Here is an 8,305-nt window from a genome sequence, read left to right as displayed (position 1 = left end):
AAAATGTCATTGGCATTTTGATAAGAATTACATTACTAAGGTAAATCCACAGAACTTTTAAAATTTTATTTATTTACTTACTTAAATCTTTACTGATGAAAGTATTACATATGTCCCCCCCCCATTGACCTCTCCTAGCCCGTCACTGCCCCCCACCTTAGGCCTTCACCACTCTACTCTCTGTATCTATGGGTTACGCATATATGCACACAAGTTCATTGGTTGATCTTTTCCCACCCACCCATCCTCCCCTGCCTCCCCTCTGAGGTTCAGTAGTCTATTTGATGCTTCTCTGTCTCTGGATCTATTTTTGTTCACCTGTTTATGTTGTTCATTAGATTCCACATATGAGTGAGATCATCTGATACTTGTCTTTCTCTGACTGGCTTATTTCCCTTAGCACAATGTTCTCCAGGTCCTTCCATGCTGTTGCAAATGGTAAGAGTACTTTTTTTTCTTTTTGATTAAAATATAACTGATTTCAGAAAGGAAGGGCATACTAGGTTGGGTTGAAGTTCCATCCATGCTGTTGCAAATGGTAAGAATTCCTTCTATTTTACAGCAGCATAGTATTTTATTGTGTAGATGTACCACAGTTTTTTAATCCACTCATCTGCTGATGGGCACTTAGGCTGTTTCCAAATCTTAGCTATTGTAAATTGTGCTGCTATGAACATAGGGGTGCATATATCCTTCCTGATTGGTGTTTCTAGTTTCTTGGGATATAGTCCTAGAAGTGGGATCACTGGAACAAATGGGAGTTCCATTTTTAGTTTTTTGAGGAAACTCCATACTGTTTTCCACAGTGTCTGAACCAGTCTGCATTCCCACCAGTAGAGTACTAGGGTTTTTTTTTCTCTACATCTTCACCAGCACATGTCGTTTGTTGATTTGTTGATGATAGCCATTCTGACAGGTGTGAGATGGTACCTCATTGTTGTTTTCATTTGCATCTCTCATATGATCAGTGACTTTGAGCATTTTTTTCATATGCCTCTTGGCCTTCTGTATGTCCACTTTGGAGAAGTGTCTATTTAAGTCCTTTGCCCATTTTTTAATTGGATTTTTTGTCTTCCTTTTGTTAAGTTGTATGAGTTCCCTATATATTTTGGAGCTTAATCCCTTATCAGATGTATCATTGGCAAATATGTTATCCCATGCATTGGGCTCTCTTGTTATTTTGTTGATGGTTTCTTTTGCTGTGCAGAAGCTTTTTATTTTGATGTAGTCCCATTTGTTTATTTTCTCCTTAGTTTCCATTGACCTAGGACATGTATCGGTAAACATATTGCTATGAAAGATGTCTGAGGTTTTGCTGCCTATGGGTTCTTCTAGGATTTTTATGGTTTTATGACTTACATTTAATTCATTTATCCATTTTGAGTTTATTTTTGTGCATGGTGCAAGTTGGTGGTCTGCTTTCATTTTTTTGCATGTAGCTATCCAATTTTCCCAATGCCATTTATTGAAGAGACTGTCTTGACTTCATTGTATGCTCTTGCCTCCTTTGTCAAATATTAATTGAGCCTACTGGGTTGGGTTGATTTCTGGGTTCTCTGTTCTGTTCTATTAGTCTATATGCCTGTTTTTGTGCCAGTACCAGGCTGTTTTCAGTACAGTATATCTTGTTATCTGGTATTGTGATCCTTCTAACTTTGTTCTTTCTCAACATTTCTGTGGCTATTCAGGGTCTTTTTTGATTCCATATAAAGTTTTGGAGAGTTTGTTCTAGTTCTGTGAAATATGCCACTGGTATTTTAATGGGGATTGCATTGAATCTATAGATTGTTTTGGGTAGTATGGACATGTTAACAATGTTTTAAAATTTCTTATTGAATTTATTGGGGTGACACTGTCATAAAATTATATAGGTTTCAAGTGTACAATTCTATAGCACATCATCTATATTGTATTGTGTGTTCACCACCAAAAATCAAGTTTCCTTCCATCACCATTTATCCCCCATTTACCCTCTTCTGCCTGTCCCCACGAGCTTTCCCTCTGGTAATCACCATACTACTGTGTCTATGAGTGTTTTTTTTCTTAATTCTTTCATCTATTTCATCCAGCCCCCAAACACCCTCCAATCGGACAGCTTTCAGTCTGTTCTCTGCATCTGTATCTCTCTATTTTGTTTGTTGGTTTATATTGTTCATTAGATTCCACATATAAGGGAAATCATATGGTATGTATTTTTATCTGACTGGTTTATTTTACTTAACATAATACTCTCTAAGTCCATCCATGCTGTTGCAAAGGGTAAGAATTCCTTCTTTTTAACAGCAGTGTAGTATTCCATTTATGCTGATGGGGAGAATATATTCACCTAGCCCTCTCCTAGAGTATATTCTCCTAGAATATATTCTCTCTAGCCCTCTTCCTGGATCCACACAACTCAATTTCTCCCTGTATGTGTCTGGCACCCACCTAGCTGGATGGAATTCCTCACAAGTTTTGTTTTCTTTAAAAAAAATTTTTTTTATTGATTTCAGAGAGGAAGGGAGAGAGAGAGAGAGAGAGAGAGAGAGAGAGAGAGAGAGAGAGAAACATCATTGATTGGCTGCTGGGGATCAAGCCCACAACCCAGGCATGTGCCCTGACCGGAATCAAACTGTGACCTCCCTGTTCATTGGTCGACGCTCAACCACTGAACCATGCTGGCCAGGCCCTCACAAGTTTTTTAAGAAAGACTTCCATACTGGCCTACACTGGTTGCTGTAAAAAGAGCCCTGGGCTGTCCAAATGTTAGGTATTATGGTGTTTCAGAGAATCGTTATAGTGGAGCTAGTGGGGTTCACCAGGCTCATACCGAATCATGCTTGACTGTATGGGGGGAGGGCTTCACACAGTGACAGTGGTGACTATCCCTCCAGGTCTCCCCTTGGAGTCACACAACTCAGTTTCTCCCTGCATGCCTGGCAACCCCTGAGCTTGACAGGAATGCCTTAAGAGTGAAAAAATATTTTAAAATTAATTTTTCAATTGCAGTTGACATATAAGCATCCTTGAGAGGTTTTAAAAAATAATTTTTACAAAAAAATACCAACTTTGTTTATTGGATATAAACAGTGGTAAAGTGGACATAAAGCCAAAAGTTAGAACAGGACATTTTCACATTCTCCCCCAACTCAAAAATGTACTTCCCATCATCTGGGGTGAATGTGTTAAGCTCTGGTTCCATAAAACCCCTCACTGTTGATCTACACTGGAAGCAAGGCTTGCAGTAGAACCCATGAGAGGAGGACGCCAGAGGCAACCTCAGTCCTGATTACTCCTTTATCCCTAAAAGTCTCTGAGCTGGAGGGAAGTAGGGAAGGAATAAGGAGGCCAGAAGGGCTGAGACCGGCATCTAGGGCCCATTGCCCTAGTTGTTCTAGAGATAGCTATCCTTGTCCCATCTATTCCCAAATAAGTACCATTGTCAGGACTTTTGAGGGAGAAGAAAGGAGATAGTTGGTTTGAGAACCAGTTGTGGTTTCCAAACAGTCCCCTAGCATTGGTAAAACCAGTGAAGGCGACCAGTCCAGGACTGGGGGACCCACACCTTTTCCCTCCCACTCAACCAAGAGGTAAAAAGGAATTTCTTGGGGCCACAGCAAGCCCAGCTGCTCTTAAATCTCCACATCACTTTCCTTGTCATTGCCATGGTCTCCGTCATAGAACTCACTGGGTGCCTCTGGCCTGCTGTAGTTCTCCTCAGGACCCCTCTCCTCTGCATCAGCCTCATCAGTCCTGTCATAGGTCAGGAGGTCTGCGGGCACATCGTGAATCTGGACACTAGGTGCATGGTTCAGCATCTTCAGGTTTTCAAAGATTGTCTAGCAGATCTGGTCCAGATACTAGCATGAGTTCTAATTCTCGATGCAGGTGCTGACATCTGGATGGAGCCTGAAGTTTGGGGCAAAGTACTCAAAGTATTCACTCCAGGGAAGCTTCTCATTAATAGCCTCTTCTATCAGTAGGGATGTCTCCAGCACTGGGCAACATTTCGGAGAGTATAACCACCACCACCTAGCACCAGTAGAGGAATACTGATGCTCTTGACATATTTGACGTATTCCCCATGTCCTCGAATGCTGAGGTTGAAGCAGCCCAATCCATCACAGCCCAGAGAGTCAGCTCCACACTGAAGAACAATGCACGTGGGTTGGTAGAAGTCTACCACCTGGTTGATAATCAGCTGGAAAAGGTGCTTGTAACTCTGGTCATCAATGCCATCCCACAGGGGCACATTGAGACCGTAGTAGCGGCCTCCCTATGCTCCAACTTCATACATGTCACCTGTGCTAGGAAAGAAGTAATTTCCATACTTGTGGAAGGATACTGTCATGACCCAGTCAGTGACGTAGAAGGCTTCAAGAACCCCGTCACCATGGTGGATGTCAATATCAATGTAGAGCACCTGAGGGTGGTACTTGAGCAGCTCCAGGATGCCAATCACAATGTCATTGACATAGCAGAAGCCAGAGGCCTCAAACTTCTTGGCATGGTGCAGACCTCCAGCCCAGTTAATGGCAATATCACAGATCTTGTTGTTCAGCTGGGTTGCTCTTTGCAGAGATGCGCCTGTGTAATGGGAACAAAACTCAAAAAGCCCGGGAAACACTGGGCAGTCATCGCCCACATTGAAGGCATTAAGGCTCTTTGCATATTGGTGGGGCTGACCCTCTGTAGGAAGTCAATGTAGTCCTCAGAGTGGAAGCAGCACATGTCATGTTGAGAGGCCTAGTATGGCTTGAAGATGATCATCTTCTTATAGAGACTGTAGTGCAGGACCAGACTATGGGTCAGTGCCAAGCGGTGAGGCTTCATCGGGTGCCCAGGCCCGTAGTGGAAGTTACCCATGTTGGGGTCATAGAAATAAGCCACGGTTTTTGCCATGGTGCCCACAGGACCAGGCACCATACCTCAGCCGCCCGCCAGGCTGCCGGGACCCCTTGAGAGTGTTTAAAGACTGCAACTCAGGCCCTGGATGGTTGGTGCCAAGAGAGCCTTGGTCCATGTGCAAGTTGGATAGGGTGGGGTCCCAGGGAGTCATCAGTGTGGAGCTAGTGGAATTCACTAGGCTAATGCAGAATCAGATTTGGCTCTGTGGGAGGATGACTCAACAAAAGGACAATGGGAGCTAAGAGCAATTTAAAGTAGAATGAGTAGAATTAATTTCAAATGTATATCACTCCAGTTCATAATTTTGCACTTGGGTATACATCACTTTACATTGTTTTTGCTCTGTTCAAAGCCTTTTAGAAATTATCTAAATAACTTTGTGCACATATTAAGACATATACTTGTTTATTACTTTATATCATAAAAATCATGTACAACTATTCTTTTCCATTGAGGTCTGAAGGGGGAATAGCCTTCAATGAGCACTTTCACATATGTTTTCCCATTTTATTTTATATATTTACGAGAAGCCCAGTGCATGAAATTTGTGCATGTGGGGGGGTCCCCTCAGCCCAGCCTGCACCTTCTCCAATCCGGGACCCCTCAGGGTCGGACATCCCTCTCATAATCCAAGACCACTGGCGCCCAGCCTGCACCCTATCAAATCCGGGACTCATTGGGGGATGTCTGACTGCCGGTTTAGTCCCAATGAGCATCTGGCCTAAACTGGCAGTTGAACATCCCTCTCACAATCCAGGACCATTGGCTCCTAACTGCTCACTTGCCTGCCTGCCTGATCACCCCTAACTGCCCCCCCTGCCAACCTGGTTGCCACCAACTGCCCCCCCTGCTGACCTGGTCACCTCCAACTTCCCCCTCTGCTGGCTTGGTTGCCCCTCATGACCCCCTGCCAGCCTGGTCGCCACCAACTGCCTCCCTCTGCCAGCCTGGTTGCCCCTCACTGCCCCCCTGCCGGCCTGGTCGCCCCACGCAGCCTGCTGCTCAGTTGTTTGGTCGTCCATCACTAACCCCCCCTTGCTGGCCTGGTCGCCCCACGCAGCCTGTTAGGTTGTCTGTTCAGTTGTTTTGGATGTGACGGCCCCTGGCTCTTTATATACATAGATTTATAATATGTTTTTATTGATTTTAGAGAGAGAGGGAAGGAAAGGGAGAGAGAGACAGAAATGTCAATGAGAGAAACATGGAATGGTTGGCTCCTGCATGCCCCCTTCTGGGGATCAAGCCTACAACCCGGGCATGTGCTCCTACCGGGGATTGAACCGGTGACCTCTCGGTGCATGGACAATGCTAAACCCACCTACGCACACCAGCTGGGCCCATTTTATATACTTTATTATTTTTACAAATGAATCTTAGAGAAGATAAAGTTAATTGCCCAAGGTTACCCAACTAGTTAAGAGTACAGCCAAGCTTCAAAAACAAGTCTGTGTAACTCCAGAGGCTATGCTTTTTCCACTACCTCACAATGCCTACAGGAAGCTACTTTAAGTTCTTGGCGGGCTTTGGCCTTTTTTTTTTTTTTAACCTAAGCTGTTTCCAAATAAATTATAGAATTGAATAGCATAGTATTCAATTCTTTCTATATATTTTGGAAGTAGTATTTTCAAAAGGAGTTATGTTTTTGTTTAAGCAACCAGGGTTCTATGACTAGAGTATTTCCAAATAAGGGTGTCTTCCAAAAATTATTTGCTTTCTTGGCAGTCTCCATACATTCTTTGTGAATTCAGCTACATTTCCCATCTTCCTTGTTTAGCAAAGAATCATATGTTAGTAACATTTTTTGAAAGGTGTGGCTTGGTAATATTTTTTTCAGATTTGAAATAGCTAGGTTTCCTGGCCTCATAATGTCAAATTGTGGTGAAGCCAGCTGATAAGTTAAGCATTTTTAAATTGACTTATGTTTGGATGTAGCTTTGTGTAGCCATGAATGTGGATAAGAGTTAGGAGTGAAAGCTAATGCCTAAATTTTAAGACACAGACATTTAAGCCTTTTCATAAGTATGAGAAAAATTCCTTTGTGTCAGAATGTGTTTTTTCTTGACCAGAGCAAAAAACATCATTTTATCATTGTATGATAAAAAAGTGGGTTTAGAAGAACGGACCCTTAAATTTTTTAAATTGAATTCATTGGGGTGACACTGGTTAATAAAATTATATAATTATATAGTTTTCAGGTGTACAATTCTATAACATATCATCTGTATATTGTATTGTGTCTTCACCACCCCAAGTGAAGTCTCCTTCATCACCATTTATCCCCTCTATGCCCTCTGCTACCTCCCCACAACTCCCCTTCCCTCTGGCATGGTGAAGGGATTAAGGGACCCTTAAAATATTTACAGCATGTATTACTCTCAGACTTCACTCACTGTTGTTCAAAAATATAACTATTTTCTATAACATCTATATTTCAGACTTTGAGCCCCAAGAGCTCTATGATGAGAGACCGGTGGGGAAAAACACTAAACTCCTTCCTTTTTGGGCTTTTCACCTCAAGGCTGTAACATCATACTGATATCTTAGGTGGTGCCAAGCCATTGGGAGGTACTGGGGTGAGTAGCAGTGATGAGATGACATATAGTTGTTAATTGGAGGTCAATATAGATGACTGCTGAGAGGTCTATTCTCCTGACCAACATGATCCCTTCAAGTCAGAGGTCCCAGGATGCTTTCCCACTGCTGTTGGGACTCAGGAATCTTTGCCACCCTCTGTATACAGACCTGTCTGCCAAGGAACACCTCACAAATATTGCTTTCAGGGGTCTTGATGTTTTCTTGCTAGAACTGCTATGAAATAAAGTAAAAGGTCCTTGATGCTCTTCAAGAATCTCTTAAGTTTTCCTCTCTCCAAGTTTGGAAGAATCCATTTCTGTGGGAAAGCACAGGACTTGGTTGGAATGTCTGTAAGGAGGCTTCTCCGAAAGGTCGGGGGCCTCTGGAGGGACCTTGCCGAAGGCGGTAGCCCCTACCTTGACTTTTCCAAACAAGTCTGACCCCCTGGGTATTTTACTAGTATCTTTATGTTTAGACTTCAAAATGTCCTTGCTTGAAGGAAGCGTGTGTTTTCTCAAGGATACTTACCCTGCTGATGGTATATAATAGTTAATTTTAGTTCAAGTTGTTGTTACAATAAAAGCCTAAAAAGGCAGGTGAACGAGGCTACTTGGTGGCAAAAGCCAGGTAGTCCCTTAGCCTCTCTTTCACAGAAACATGTGTCAGAGTAATCCATTCACCCGTCATTCAGTGTCTGCTGGTCAGCCCTGGCACATTTCTACTGTGAGGAAAAGCCTTCTACCTCTCTATATTTTAATAGTCCTCTATCCTTGTGGAATCTCTTCCTCTATGAGCTTAGGCTTTTTGAATCATTTAATTTTCAAGCTACTTGTGGTTTTTGCTA

General features: G+C 42.8%; 1 pseudogene; it reads right to left on the bottom strand.

The window, feature by feature from the left end:
- Positions 1-3,600: 3,600 nt before the first annotated feature.
- Positions 3,601-4,881, bottom strand: LOC102259448 (annotated as a pseudogene).
- Positions 4,882-8,305: the final 3,424 nt, after the last annotated feature.

The sequence above is a fragment of the Myotis brandtii genome, unplaced genomic scaffold (genome assembly GCF_000412655.1).
Source record: "Myotis brandtii unplaced genomic scaffold, ASM41265v1 scaffold613, whole genome shotgun sequence".
NCBI classification, from domain to species: domain Eukaryota; kingdom Metazoa; phylum Chordata; class Mammalia; order Chiroptera; family Vespertilionidae; genus Myotis; species Myotis brandtii.
This window is presented reverse-complemented; position numbering and strand designations above follow the sequence as displayed.